This window comes from Equus przewalskii, chromosome 20 (genome assembly GCF_037783145.1).
Source record: "Equus przewalskii isolate Varuska chromosome 20, EquPr2, whole genome shotgun sequence".
Classification (NCBI taxonomy): Eukaryota; Metazoa; Chordata; class Mammalia; order Perissodactyla; family Equidae; genus Equus; species Equus przewalskii.
Genome location: NC_091850.1, coordinates 43,737,434 through 43,753,410, shown reverse-complemented (window position 1 = coordinate 43,753,410; position 15,977 = coordinate 43,737,434). Strand labels below are relative to the sequence as shown.

The 15,977-nt window shown below is 44.7% G+C and overlaps 1 protein-coding gene across 4 annotated transcripts in view; it reads right to left on the bottom strand.

Annotated features, from left to right (window-relative positions):
* RETREG1 (reticulophagy regulator 1) overlaps positions 1 to 15,977 on the bottom strand; it is a 125,167-nt gene that overhangs the window by 101,810 nt on the left and 7,380 nt on the right. The window contains exons 1-3 of one of the 4 annotated variants that reach the window (XM_070587172.1): positions 13,675 to 13,823; positions 13,012 to 13,067; positions 11,840 to 11,957 (exon numbers count right to left, since the gene is read on the bottom strand). The exons of 2 other annotated variants lie outside the window; for them this stretch is intronic. The gene's annotated coding sequence lies outside the window, so the exon portion shown is untranslated. Of the gene's footprint in view, positions 1 to 11,839; positions 11,958 to 13,011; positions 13,068 to 13,674; positions 13,824 to 15,977 lie in introns of those variants that run through there. One more of the 4 variants, XM_070587171.1, reaches the window with a different exon arrangement.

The window sequence follows — 15,977 nt, the reverse complement described above, 5'->3', positions numbered from 1 at the left end:
ATTTTCAATTTTAATCTGGTTTGCAAGTAACTGCTGCAGCCCACCTGGTATTACTGGGATGGTTTATAAGACTAGTCTCTCCTCTGTTATCTGGGTCAGCTAAGAAATAAGACTCAATCCATTTGCTCAGAGACAAAGAGAATGTAAGGAAAGCAGGCAGAGATTCAGAGAAAGCCTAAAAGACTGCTAAGGGTCAGGCCTTTACCAACTAATGGTAAAAAAAATTAGAGGAGGCAGGGGAATCCCCAAATTAGGTCCATTTTGGAATGCACCATAATTTTAAGTAGAAAATTTTCCTATCAAATCCTGGGCTTTGACTAAAATCCAATTAGTCTGCATCTGCTGCTCAGAGCCACATGTGTGAGAGTGCAGTACTGCCTCCACGAAGATGCCCAACAAGGAAATGACAGGCTGGGAACTAAATCATGCTCAGGTGATCTATCCTCTTAGCTTTTTGTGCACCAGCATTCAGTGCCGGGCCAAGGCCACAGCTTTTCCTTGTCCCTTTATTGATTTTCGAGCATTCCACATACATGTGGGGCCTTGGGTGTGCCTGCTCAGGCTCAGCAATGGAGGAAGTCATGGCAAAGTGGCCACTGGCCAGAGCACCTGGACAACTGGGCTGTGTGGACGATTTACAGGATGAAAAAGAAAGTGGAGGTACGAGCAAACTTCCGTGGAACTCCACTCAGCAGCTAGCCAAAAATCCCTATAAAATTTGTTTCAACTAGTTGTGTATCTATTTGACAAGGAAAAGCTAACTAAATCTTCCATTACTTCATGATGAGTTTCACAAGGCCAAAATAAATGGCTCAACAGGATAAATTTCTTATTAAGCAAAGAAAAGGACAGTTAACAAAAGCAAACAGAAAAAATTTCTTTGGCAATGGATGAAAAGGATAATATTTAGTTCGTCCCATGTGTAAAAACCTAACCCATTTTGGGCAAAGTATAACCCACTTTGTACCATGAACTGAAAAGTGTCAACAGCTAAAATAGACATTTTTTGTTTTCAAAGAAAGAAAGTCTATGGACAAAAGCACTGGACCCTCCATAGTTCTGATGTGGGAACCAATCTGCAGTATTTGCTTTGTGACTCTTTCAAAATAGAGATACAGAAAGGGGTTTTGTTTTCCTTTACTGAAATCTATACAACCACAGACTTCGCCTAGATAGAGTCCTTTACGGATGTTGGCTTTATCCAATATCACGGTGGATAATATAATATCACAATGTCATAAGAGAAGGGCCTCCTAAGGTTTAATGATTTATCCAACTTTCCTCAAAGTCCACATCATCACATTTTGCTAGAAAATAATTCTATCTTCTCAAGAGTTAGGCAGACTGGCAGCCATCTACCTTAATATCACAAAATTCTGAAACTCAACTAAAGCTGGCTTTAATTTTTCCTGGCCTTTTAATACAGATCATGAAATATAATGACTAATGATGTTATGGGAAATTATACTATGCACCATTCAGGGAAAAAAAAAACTACCCAATAAACTATGACCCTCTGAAGAGTAAAATTCATCCCAATTTCAGACGTGTTTAAACATGCATGTATGTTGGAGAGAGAGGGATATATTTCTTAACGATCAACAAAACATAGTTTTAAATAATTTGGAAGAAAAGAGTTATCACAAAGTGGAGTGAGAGAAAGTAACAATTTGATTAATTACAAATGGTTGATTAAATGAAACTTAGAAGCTGTTGTTTCTAGAGAAGTATTTCTTTAGTTGTGATAAGAAAAAAGTGAATTAGAAGCATGAGAGGAGAGAAATATGAAGAAAAAGTAAAAGGGTGAACTTCTCTCTACAGGGAGATGAGAAATTCTGGAAGACACTCATAGTCGGGCAAATGTTGGGTCACAGGAATCAGAACAAGTCTGCTGCAGTGAAGGAGGGAAACAGCTGGCTCCAGTAGAAACCGGTGGTGATAATCCAGCGAATTCAGGGAATGTGCCCAGCTCAGCAAGGCATGGTGGAGAAACCCACAGGACGGTGGGGAGGCGCAGCGGGAGTCTGTGTTCTTGAGCCCAGAGAGTGGGAGAAGCCAAAGGCACAGCTGGAGCAGAACCAAGTCCATCTGAGGTCAAGGCAAAGCAAAATCAGGCCTGCTGTACTCCTGCTTTGCGGTGGAAGTATGAGAAAAAGCCATGAGTGAATTGAGTCAGGAGCACGTGGGGCAGTGCAATGGGTTCTTCAGCTCCACCTAGTGTGTGACATCTGCCCATCCATACGACCTGGTACCTTCTAACCAAGAAGCTGAGTTCCAAGCAGGCTGGGTGAGTCAACCTCTGCAGCCTGTTTCAGCTCCTGGCTTTTAAATGCACGTTCAGCTGTGGTCAACCACTCATCAGCTCATGTCCACATGCCATTCAAGAGCCCATCCCAACGGACCTGACCCTGTCTCAGGTCCCCCAAAGGAGTTCAGCCACTCTGCAGTCCTGAGACTAATGGCATTGCCACAGCTGTAAAGATCCTCTTGTTTTTCCACTGCCTTCCCTCTGAAAACCCAAGGATGCAAAGAACTGAACTCCAGCCCCTGGGCTTCCATGTGGCACCCACCCTGCCTTGGTTCTGTCCTGTCGGTCAGCCTGGGTCTCCAGCCCATCGCTACTCAGCTCCCTCTCCTCCCCCTTCTCGGGAAGTCTGCCAGGGTCCACTAGCCCTAGCTCCACCCTATCCCTTTCCAGGTGAACGAATCTGGACCATACCCTAACAACCCAGGATCACAGCCACGTACTGACGGGTGTCCAGGAATGACCACTCCCTGTCAAGATCCTAGGCTCAGCGACAAGATTTCACACGCTCTCCCTCCTAGTCTGAGGCCACAATGTTCCAGAACTAGGACTAAGGCTTCTACACACCTTGGGCCAAGTGTCTGGATTGAACTGCCTGCTCCAAGGTCTACTGCTATGTCAAGGTTAACAAGCCCTGCAGTTGGCCCCGTCAGCCCCATGGATCTGAAGACGCATCCTGTTTCCTCCTAAACTCCCTACTAGGAGGACAGACATTCTCTCAGGCTGCTACACTCAGTGAACAAAAACAGACCAAGACTGAAATATCTGAACAAACTGTAAGAACTTGTACAGATCAGAACAAACAAGGCACTCAAGACCAGAGGGACCACAGTACCCTGCTTTACACCCTGTCCTGACATACTTAGTTTTGGACAATAAGTTACGTGGTCACACTACTAAAGATCCAAATGAACACATGACACAGAGAAGCGACTGTCTAATTTGTTTCACATGTCCAAAACATAAAAGAGACTGGGCACTGAATTAGTAATTCTGTCATCCTGGGAGGGCTTTTTGTCTGAAGGCCAAGATCAAGTGTCCTTTATTATCAGTAGACTGAAGCTGCCCTGCTCAGCAGAGCTGACCCAGGGTCACCCCGTTTATGAACACGCCCCTCTCTAAGAACAAGGGTGAGGAGCCTCCCCACCCAGACATTCCCTAAGTATCAGGAACACCACAGCCAGCAGTTGTGCCAGGAAAACAGCACCCGCTCTGCTTTCTTATTCAATGCCAAAATGTTCAAAAGGCAACATAATACCCAGAAAGGGGTGTGGACTCCTGTCACTGCAGTTTCCATAGACACATACAGGTGACAGAACAGTGGTGACACTCATGAGTGTCTGTCCCCATGAACAGGGAACTTAAAGCTGGTGATTATAATCCCACTTGGTGCAGCTGCCCTGACCAGCACAGGGTGGGAAATGTTTTCAAAACTTGAGTGAAAAAAGAAAAGGAAGGGACCAGCCCAGTAGCATAGTGATTAAGTTTGTGTGCTCTGCTTTGGCAGCCCGGGGTTTGAGAGTTCAGATCCTGGGCACGGACCTACACATGACTCATAAAGCCATGCTGTGGTGGTGTCCCACATACAAAATAGAGGAAGATTGGCACAATCTTCCTCACCAAAAAAAAAAGAAAGAAAGAAAAGAAAAGGAGCTTGTGGTGTGTCCAGTAGATGTCCTTCTAGTTGCTGGCATGGAAGGGGAATCATGGCCTGTCATCCCCAGCACATAGGGAGCTGTGACTCCCTGTTACACTGTGCCCAAACCTGAGACACAGGAGAAAGCAGTGGCAAATATCTGGGCACCAATATTATGTATCAGGAATGTCCACTCCAGGCCCACACACCAATGGCCACTGTCCAGCTGGATTTGATTGGCAGGGCTGCCTCAAGGCTGGAGACTATGTTACATCATCCCAGGTAGGAAAGCCCTTTCTGATTCTTCCCTATGGGTCCAGTTTAAAAAGAAGACAGAGACAGAAACAGATAGAAACAGAGAAAGGGAATGCCTGTGTATGAGCCTCGCAAGCACGAGAGAGGACTAGCAGCTACCTCACTGACCTCAGTCCTCAAAATTCCCTGGACTCTGTTTCTGGAACATTCAAAACTGAGAGTGAACCTGGGATGAGAATGATTCTCTCTTGATAGCTGTCAATTCTTCAGGGTCCCCCAACTTCAGCCCCTGATCTGGGACGTCAAGGATTCCTCGCAGGGTTTGAGGAGCAGCCAAGCAGAGCCCCTTGAACAACGCAGGTTACCCTGTCCACTCAGACAGAGGGAGCACGCACATGGGGGCACGATCCTGCTATAACAGAAAAGTCCTCCCACTTCACACCTGGTCAGCCCATTAACTGAACCTGGACCCTGAAGTGCAAATTAATTTACAAATTAGGCTTCCTTCAGCTATAAAGTTATTTTTATTTAACACAATACTTTTAATATTTTCTTTTACATTTTGTGATTTTCAAAATAACCTTCAGTAAACAGCACAAACAAGTGATAACACCAAATCTAATGGAACATTTTTGACTGGGAAATTGTGATTCTGAAAAAGAACCACAGGGCAAGGGCACTGGCCTGAGTGAATTCACGGCCTGTGGGCCGCAGACTTGAGGCCGGCTGTCTCCACAATCCTTACTGTTACTTTGCGCAGTACCTATTTCCTACAAAGGAGGAAAGCAAAGCTCAGAAAGATTAAGTCACTTAACTGGGTTCATCCAACTAGAAGCCAGTTCACCTCATCCCAGAACCTCTATTCCCCAGCCCTACACACACACACACACATGGGCACACACATGTACACACAGTCCAATAAATATAAAAAGATAAGGAAATTGGCAAAGGGAAAATAAACCAAAGAAAAGATTCCTCAGGGCTAAGGTTAGCTCGTAAGAATTCCAGCAAAGAGTTGAGATGGAGGAAGACAGTCACAAATTTGGTTCTGAAATGACCTCTTCAGAGTAAGAACTTGATACTTCACCATTAGAGGACCCCTTTTTACCCCAATAAGAGGAGGAGACAAGCTAACACACTGAACCTTTCCATATGTTCTTAATCTGAAAAGAACCAATCAATAAAACACAGCAAGTGAATAAGTGAAATAAGCGAACGTCACAGCCAACCAACCCAAGCTCCCTTGGAAAGCCCGAGAGCCACAGGAATGATCTGAACAGCAATACCACCTGCCTTGTTGAGAGTGAATCTCTGGGGATGTTTGTTTTTAATCCTTCTCACTATTTGCCAAAAAGGAGCTGCAAAATAGGAATATAAGAGAAATGGTGATTAGATGTGTCCTAGGAGGGAATAAAGCCACCTTCCAACACACACAGTTTACAAACTCACTGGGCTGTGCTAGAAGGTGCGACCGTTACCCAACAGGTTTGTCCATCCCCTGTCCCCTGTGTGCACACATGGGCAGGCACAGCAGTAGAAACAACCCTAACAACTTTCCCTAATTAAACAAGGGAGACAGAGCCATCCCTGAGCATGGCCCTAACCAAGCGCCAACAGAACACCTATGTCTCTCCAGATAATGCCACCTGAGATTTTCAGGACCACATTAACTCTCCAAACCAGACAGGCAACACCTGTGACAAACAATGCAGGGAAGAATAAAAGAATACGTGATAAGGAAAGATGACATTTCTCATTAAGCTCTCCAAATGAGCGGCTCAGCTTCTGTGTTTCTAACATTTGACGTTAAACACAAACAAAAGAAAACGCCTCAGTTAGACCACAAACAAAGTCAGCAGGCACCGTGAGCCTGGAATAGAATAGGATTGACATTTCAATCATAAACCTACATTTCGATCCAATGAGAAGTGAACGAGAGGTAAAACTCTGCTTACAAATGACAGAGAAACGCCCTCGGTTGGTTGTTAACGCATCTTTTAAGAATAACCCAAACCACGCAGTCAGCTACATCAGAACTTGAAATCTCCTATATCTGAAAAGAACTGGCTATTCTGAGCAAGGAGAATGTGGGTTCTTTGGCAAAAGGTGTGTGTTTTCAAAAGCTTGGCAAAGACGCCAGCATGAGTCAAGACACCACCCCGCAGACAGTGGTCACACTCAGGAGCAACACAGAGCTGAAAACAAGTCTCCTTGGCAGCATGCAATCAAATGAGGTCACCCCCCATTGCTTTCCCAGAGTAAAGTTTTTCCTGTCATAGCAGCATCTTCATTCCTACTTGTACATTTATTTGCTTGTTCATTTGTTTATCATTTGCCCTTCCCAACATCAAACCTCAAGCCCCATGAGAGGCCCATCCTCTCCTTTTCACTAATGCCACCCCAGCACTAGCTGACTGCCTGGTGGATAGCAGGCGCTCAATAAACACATTTTTGCATTGTTGTTCATTCAATACTTCTTGAATGAATGAGTCAATTAACATAAACAATCATGTAGGTAATTAACGTAATCGCTAATCGTGAATTCCCTAAAGCACACTATTATAACAGTAACAGCTTGCCCAAACTGAAAAAAAAAAAAAAAGTATGCAGGGCATCAAAATTTCTCTGCAAGTTTTGAAGACCTTTTGGGAAACAAGTGATAACATGGATGGCCCTTGAATCTTGGCTCAGATTAGTTTTTCTCTCTTTATGGGAAGACCTGGCTTCTCATAACCTGTTGGAAGTCAGTCTGGCTCTCCTAATTTGCCACCATGCTAAAGCCCTATTGCGATGATGTGGTTGGTCAGGTGAAAGAGGAGGGCGCCCTGGCCAACTCACGTATCCCCATCATTGGACGAGTGGTAGCAGATGGACTTCCCTCCAGTCTAAGCAGGGAAAGCCACGCCAATACACAACATATGTCCAGGCTACTTTCTAGACATCTGGGAGTTCTTCTAACCAGAAGCCAAAGGTCACCAATGGCATTCTGGGGACCATAGCCCAAGAATGGTTCTTCTGCTAAACAGTCACACTCTTGAATGCCATAGGCATACAACAAGCCTGTACTGGGTCACAGGCTCATAAGCCTTAAGACATCTACCTGTCTACACCAGGCAAAACCCACACACAGCAGAGATTCCATGGGCAACATCAGAACCAAAAAGTGGCACAAACACAAAATCCAATGTCTGAGTCATACATGGCACTAACATACAAACGTGCTGAACTTTTCAGCTATCTTAGTGATATTCAAAGTAAAAATTTTCAATGAAAATAATCAGTTTCCATTTTGATACATGAAAGCTAGTGTTCACTAATAGTAGCAAATTAAAAAACACAGAAAACCCATTTTTAAGTCATATTTTCCATTCCCATTGGATATTTTAAAATCCATTCCAATAAACTTAGAACTTGAGCCAAAAATGAAACTTTGTTAAATATCTTTAAAAATTTAGATATTTATAAGAAAAAGGTTAAGAATTTAATATACCATTTTGCATAAACTACGATAATAAACTGGTTAAAGTCTCTCACTAAAACTTTCTGACATTATAAACAACATAATAACGCAAGTTGTTGCTTTGAATTTACCCAAAACGCATTTGAAAGTTAAATTCAAAAAGTATACCAAGAAAATATTTATTCCTAAAAAGATGAATTAATAAAGTTTCCATACAACAGTCAATACCCCAAGATGTACCCAAATCAGGGCAGAGGAAGTCAACTGAGGGAGGGGTTCACATACTGTCGCTCCCTCCAGCTTATGAGCCATTTCCTCCACATACAGAGATAGATTTGGATTTCATGCAATTCATGAGCAACTGAGCCCCAGACGAGAGACCACGAGGCCATCCTCTGACTTAGGGTGAATTCCGCTCTCAGGGCACGGGCAATGTGCAAGTCTATAGCAGTTGTAGTCTTGTTCACCATGGTCCCCACACTGTGCTGTTCTAATGGATATATTTGGTTCTTACTTTTATATTTTGGTTTTATTTCCCATGAAAGCTTGAATTTTTTTAAACACTGAGCACATGCACATTTTTTGTTTTTGAACATCCTGTATTATATGTACCAGCTATACGGGAGCATGCTGAGGTCAATGGCTCTTTTAAAGAGATCTTATTAACAAATAAAAGCCCTTAAGTTGTGTTTGATGACTAATGTAACTCCTAAAGTGACCCGGTCCATTTTAAAAGGTCTTGATGATGTTTTAGCAAACACAGGTGTCAACTGGTAGTTCAGGAATGTCAAGTTTCCTTTGAATAGTTAATTTATTTTCAAGTGAGGAGAATTCTCTGTATGAAAGGTTTTCCAGGATGGAGTTACCCTCATCATTTGAAAGAAGGTTGGATTCCATTAGCTGGGTGTTAAACACCTTGTTTCAAGTAGATGCGGTCAAATGCAAGTCCTTACTACTGAGAGGGAAATTTCTCCTTGTGTCAAAAGCGACTTTTAACAAACTCTGGCTCATTTGACAGCAGGTGAGAAGAGAGGGTGAAGTCTGGAGCAAATGCCAGAAGCTCATGGCTAGGAGCTTTTTTTTTTTTTTGAGGAAGATTAGCCCTGAGCTAACATCCACTGCCAATCCTCCTCTTTTTGCTGAGGAACGCTGGCCCTGAGCTAACATCCATGCCCATCTTCCTCTACTATATATGTGGGATGTCTACTACAGCATGGCTTGCCAAGCAGTGTCATGTCCACACCCTGGATCAGAACCGGTGAACCCCGGGCTGCTGAAGCAGAACGTGTGCACTTAACCACTACGCCACCGGGCCGGCCCCGTGGCTAGGAGCTTTTGAGGGTCCTGGCAAATCATGGGGAGAACTATCAATCTCCAGGTTCTCAAGACCCCCAGAGACGTGGCTGGATCAACACAGCAAAGTCTCTACACTGACCTGTTAAACGTAATGGGTGACCTGGCACTTGGGAACATCATTGTTTTTCCTTCCTAGGTTTCATCACGCTCACTGTCTCAACAGTTGGCAGCATGCAGCTTTAAAAAGGGATCAGGAGGCTGTGATATTGGTCACCTTGTCACCAGCTCACTGTGAGGCCTTGGGACTCAGTTTTTTCATCTATAAAATGAGGTAGTTAAACTGGAGCAAAGATTCCCTACCTTTTGTTTCATCATACAGATGCCTTCTTTTGAAAGGTTTTAGCTACCAAAATAAATAACGTGGTTTACTAGGTCAGAGCTAGTGCAACTTGATCATAGAAATAAGCATCTTCCATCAGTTGTCTGAAATACTGTCCCTTTAAAGAACTGGGGAGCTTGGAGTCCTACATGATTTTAATAGAATCATTCTGTGGTTCTTTGGCTGGAATCTGCTACTCTGGATGCACATTTCTTTCAATGCTACACAGACCAGAAAACACAAGCCAAAGTGCCAGTGAGGCTGCTTGGAAGCTGACAAGCCGAAAGGGGCGCCTATGGAGCATTAAACTCCAAACTAAACCTAAGCTGTAAAGGGCAGTTACACCCTCTCACCTCAACGCATCCTGGTCTATGACAAGTCAGGATACTTGTTTTGAGCACTGCGCTAATGAGGTGAAAGCATGAATTCTCTCTGCCTTTAGTTCAATTAGGATCACATGTGTGCCCATGAAGCCAGGCCGCTTGCCAGGCCTGACACCCACCCCCCAGGGCACGACTCAGCAAAGCCCACAGAAGCCAGCCAGGGCAGCCTCCCTGCACGACGCGGATGGCGCCACTCAGGCTGTTTTCCATGTGAGCAGCCCTTGGAGGCACACAGAAGCCCTGTGTTCAACTCCATCCACCTAGAGAACGGGCTACAAAAGTCATACAAAGCTTTTACATGGCAAGCAAACGTCAGGTACCAGAAGTATGAAAAAGCAAAAAGAAATGCTTTAAGCTTGCCCTGAAGATCTAAAGCATGAGCAATAATCACACAGCAGTCTGGTCAAGTCCGTGCCGACCTAAATCCAAGAAATCATAAACCAATAGCTGGACCAACTGTAGCTCATCTACAGGAGATCAAGTATTGGAAAGCATCTGCTCAAAAGGAACACTGGAAGCAAGAGAGAAGACAGGGAGGCAATCCTTCAAAATGATTCCCAACCCAGAATTCTAAACTCAGCCAAACTAGCCATCAACTGGACGGGTAGGATAAAGACATTTTCTGCATACAAGTTCTTAAAACATGTATTTCCTTTGTACTCTCTCAGAGCCAGAGAATGTGCTATCTCAATGCAGAGGGGTTGACCAAGAAAGAGTCCAGTAATAGAGGGAAAATATGGAAATGATGAACTCAGAACAAACATAAGAAAACCATAAACCACCATGAATATTCTCAAGGAGAAGAAATGAGGGCCTCCTCATTCAGGCTGCTAACTTTCTCCTGACCCCATTTTCAGCACGGGTCCAGTAATGGAGGCCAGAAGGGACAGATGACAATGCAGATGTCCAAGGGGATAGCAGGCCCAGGGAAACAAGCAGACAAGACCAGAACAGGAGGGTGAGGACTCCAAGAGGGATGGCTCCAAAGGAAAGAAAAAAAGAGAGCAGTGTTGGCCTGATATGTTTGACCTTTATCAAAAAGAGATTTCCAGAAATGTTGGAGAGTTAAAAAAATCAAATAAAAAAAATGCTAAGAGTAACAGCAAAAATAAAGTTGTACAGAAAGGAACTGTAAGCATGGAATTCTCCTTATCTCATGTATGAACAATGTTCATATAATCTTAAAGATTGAACCCAAAATTGCCACATCTGTCATTACAGTGGAAGGAGAAGGGGAAGGGTGTGTATGTGAACTGGAGACGGAGGAAAAAATAAATAATGCCTTGGATTGCTTAAGCAGGAAACGGCATTTTCGGGATATTAATTAGAAAAGCCTCAATAAAGCTAAAAGCAGAAAATTAACTATAGTTGTTCTGAGAAACAGGTGAGGAAGTGAGGAGAGGTGAGGCAAGAGACTGCTGCATTTTTATTAAAAGTCTGGCGGAATTAGCTGATCTAAAACAGAGAAAGAGAAGGTGTGTATAGAGAAAGAGAGAGATTGATTTTCGCAAATAGTATTCTCCACGTCATTTACTACATATTCTGTCATTGTACCTTTAATTTTTTTCTTTGATCAGAGTGGTAATCCACAGAGTTTTAAAAGGTTTCTAAGAATTAGAAAAACACACAAAAATAAAATACCTTCATATTGTACCAGGTACTATGAAGGATATAAGCAGATCTGAAATTGAAATTAATAGGTAAGACCCAGAGAAGTGGCAGGGGCAACCCACTGAGGAGGTGACTACGAGACTAATGACAGCAAAGGGGCTGGGGAAGAGACGATGGGAACCTGCAGAGCCTCGGAGGCGAAAGAACAGGCCCAAGGGCCGACGGGAGCTGCATACAGAGCAGGATGGCTTTGCAGCTGAGCCACATGAGGAAAAGGACCATCCGGGCTCTCCTGACATCCTCCTGTGCTCCTTCAATAAAGACACCACCATCAGTGCCAGCCCAACCCCGCCCAGGGTATGGCAGAAGTGCCCCTTCGAGACAAGATGTCATTTCCACAAACGCTAAATTCACCCAGGCTCACATCCCAAACTACACACATTTCAGGTCCTATTCTACACCACCAACTCATGCAACCATCTGAGAAGAGGCAGGAGGCCACATGACATTTTACCTGGAGAAAAAGAGCCGTTTTCAGGTCCAAAGGGCGAACGCCAAAGAGAACTGAAATCTGATAGCGCTGGACTACTTGACGACTCAGAGAAACGCACACCTGGTTTTGGTAATTAATGCTGAAAAGAGAAAACAAAGACTGTGGAGAGAAGCTGGGTTTGGTGCCGAAATTTTACTTGGAAAAATAAATTAACTTCTTGCCCTGAAGCAGGTAAGACATAACCAGCTATGTGGGAGACAGCTGAGTTTTAATTTGAGAAGTAAATTAACTTTTATCCTCCAGAAGACAGAAGGGAAAAGCCATAAAAAATTAAGCTTTCATCTTAGACCGCAACATCCCGTTGCAGTAGAGTCTAGTTTATTGGGGGAAGAACACAGAGAAGCCTGGTTGGAATCCCAGCTCTGCTACATACCGTCATCTTAAAGCCAGTGACTTAAATGTCCTGAGCCTCCTCATCCCCCTCTGCAAAATGCAGCAATGATCCCTTGTTGAGTGGCGTGAGAATTAAATAAGATAGTAACTACATCAAGCACCCAGCAAAGCAGGAGCCCAACAAATGGGTATTGTTAACACTGATGATCCCTGCAGGCATCACAAAGTGAAATCACGCAAGGCCACAGAGAGAGGGCCCCGACATTTGTCAAAAGGAAACTGGCTTGTTTTCCAGTAGTCAAATCAATTTATCTAGAAGCCCAGTGACCCTACGTGGCCACAACCTGGGTGAGCGCTCTGTGTCATCTGAGTTTATCTTTCCAATGAAAGGCTGGGGTAGCGTCTGGGCAGAGACACCCTGTGGGCGGCTCCAGCTCTTTCTCCAGTTGTAGGATTCAATCAGGGGCATGCAAGTGGCCACACCTTGCCCAAAACGTTTTCACTTAGGTGGTGCCGCCTTCATCCCGAGACAAAAATACTTCCTTCCCAAATAAACTGAAATTGGCAGAATACAAAGAGCACAGCCGAGAATCTTTCTGAAGAAACTTTGAAAATACTTCAGAGTTTTATGCTTCTAAACGTATGTCTGCAAAGATATGTGGATACTGCGGACATAGCCGATCTCGCTTCTTTAGCAAAGGGGAAATTTCCCATGCAATAATTCCTGTTAAACCAATACAGTATAGGGTGACCACGATACCAAATTTAGTACTATTCTCTTTAAAAAAAAAAAAAAGTACCTTGAAAAGAAATTGGTCTATGAGGATGATACAGGAACCTGATAAAAATGTATTCACTGAAGAAATGGTCAAGCGTAAACAAAACCAAGAAAACAATATAACCAAGCCTTTTCCCTCAATCATTTGTGATTTCCTGATGTCTTTCCCCATGAAAGCTATAGCCAGCCTTGTGCTCCTTCAACCTCCTCCCTCTCAGTAGATCCTCCACCTTCAAAGAGAAATCAGCCACCGTTGGGTCCACACGTGACTCCCAGTCACTTCCAGTACAGGAATGCCCACCTTTCCCCTCGGCCTCGGGTATCACAGGAAGAACTGCCCAAGCCCAGCCCCTTCAAGGCTTCCCCAGAGCCCCGTGCTGTCACTTCTCCCTCCCCCATGTCATCAACACCTCCTCTATGGCTTCTATCCCTGCAAATTCCAGTGTCCCTCAGGGGACCCACTAAGGCGTCTCCAGGCATCTGGAAATGGACAGAGGACAGCAGCGGGGGAGGGGTAGGAGCAATAGAAACAGCCAAAATGCAGCTTCTGACATTCAAAATAGGGTATCTCGATAGGCCTGAAAGCCAGGCATTAGAGAGAGAGCAGATTTCCCAAACTGCCTGAAGCCCCGTTCGCCAGGTCAGGAGCCAGCCTGAAGACCAAATCACACGGGCCCGGGCATGCGGTAGGGAGTCCTGTCCTCCATGGAGACTGAGCTGCAATGAGCAGCGAGGAGGCAGTGATGGCGAGGAAGGAAGAGAGAATCCTCCCCTTCCGGTGTGATGCGGCAGCCACGCCCTCACAGCCGCTGCTCTCACGAAGGCCGGGAAGGAGCACCCGCAAGTCCAACGCCAGCTGAGGACTACAGCCGTTATCTCGCTTGGCTTCTGTGGACCCCTCTCTGGGACTCGCCATGCTCTGCCTCTAAGATGCTCTTTTCGGTCCCCCACCTTGGTAATGTCAGTTGGCTCAGCACTTTCCCCCAGGCTCCCGCTTCATATTACTCAACAAGTGTACCCCAAGAAATTTCACAACTCCCCCCCCCAATCTTCACCCCAACACACTCAAATCTGTACTCCCACTCAGCCTGTGCCCTGAGCATCAGCCCATAAATCTAACCCATTGGGACTTACTTGGGTAACTTCACCTGATGACCCATGGGCACATCAAATTCAATACCTCCAAATTGGGCATGTCACCCTTCTCCCCGACTGCCACAACCTTTTGCGACCTCAGTGACTCATATTGGTGAATACCAGTCTCCCCTGAATCTATCTCCTCTTCTCCATCCCCAGTGCCTCTCCTCACCGCCACATGCCCCTGCAAAGGTGTCCTAACTGGCCTCCGGCCCCAGGCTCTCACTCCCCTAATTCATCCCGAGAGGCCGACAGAAAGCCAGCAAGCAGAATCTGGCACAGCTGCTGCATGACACTCTAAGCCAAACTAATGGTATCTCCCCCTTGCACACCCAGCTCCAGCCACACTGGACTCCTTGCTGTTTGGCAAACACTCCAAGCCCACTCTCACCCTGGGGCCTTTGCACACACAATTTCCTCTGCCTGGAACATTCCACTGCAGAGGCAGCTGCTTGGATCATTCCCTGACCTGCTCTTCAGGTGTCTGCTCAAGGTCACTGCTCTGAAAGGCCAGCACTGACCACTCCAGCTAAGCAGCACCTCCTTGTCACTCCCTGTCCCTTGTCTCTGTTTTCGTTTTCTCCCTAGCATCCAGCTTCTCCTAGCATTTTGTATATTTGTCTCTTTCTTCAACCATTTTCACCACTACAATATAAGCTCCATGAGAAAAAGGATCTTATTCTTCTTGTCCACTGTTACATCTCTAGCGCCTAGCACAGTGTCAGCATGCAGTAGACACTCAATAAACATTTGTTGAATTTTTGAAGGGAGGTCTTGAAAGAAAGGGACTAATATGATGGTATTCATATTAGGGTAAAAGACAAAGATTGCTTATTTGATACGGTCCAAATTCCTTAGCACAGTCCAACAGTAACCTCTTTATAAATTGGCCCCAATGTTTCTCTTTCAACCTCAACTCTGGCTATGCCTCCGGCACATAAAACCACTCTCCCATCCCCGCTCCTCCCATCTCAGCCTCACCCCCTGCCCCCATCTCTCTCTACACCTATTTAAGTGAATATTTATGAGTGCTACTGCATATCCTGTTCAAGCGTCCATGAATTAACTGAGCACCTAGGATATAATGGCAACTCAATATGAATTAGTTCTCTTCCACTTTTTACACACTGCTCATCCTGTCTTGTCCCCAATCCCCATACCTCCTTAGTCGCTGCCTAAGGAAATCCTATTGGTTCTTCTTGGCCCATGTGTGATAATTTAGTGCTTGCAGCATAACCTTGCATTAGAATTATTTGCTTACTAATCTGTTTCTCTCACCTGGGATCAGAATGTGTCTTGGTCATCGTTAGCTAGTAACAATGATGCTCCTCATTTATTTGTACTCTTTTAGATCAATCAGCCTGCTTAAAAACACTTATGCTCAACAGGGGAAAAAGAAAAAAGAGGAGCAAAAAGAAGCTGAGGTAAAACTGTTACCCAAACCGCATACCCACAAAATCGCACAAAATCACTAAAGATGAGGTTTATAGCTATTATAGTAGACAGAAAAACTTGGTGGGTTTCTAGAATAAGTATTAATCCGGTAAAAACAGCTCCCATGTCTTAGGTCCTTCTGGTGGTAAGGTACAAGGTCTGAGAGAACAGCCTTCCGTGGGATCGCATCAAAGAGCCACTGTGTCTAATAATAAGCGTGTGAGGCTGCCACTCAAGAAACATTTGCTGAATGTTGAATATAAAAAAATGTCCATAACTAGCTTAAATGAACTAAAGCCTTTCCATTTTGCAAGACCCTTCTCAAACTATCCCCACCTTACGCAGGCTAGGGGAACAGCCACCAGTCCAGCTCAGTCCATCAAAACTTTCTGAACATCTACAATGTACCAGATGGTG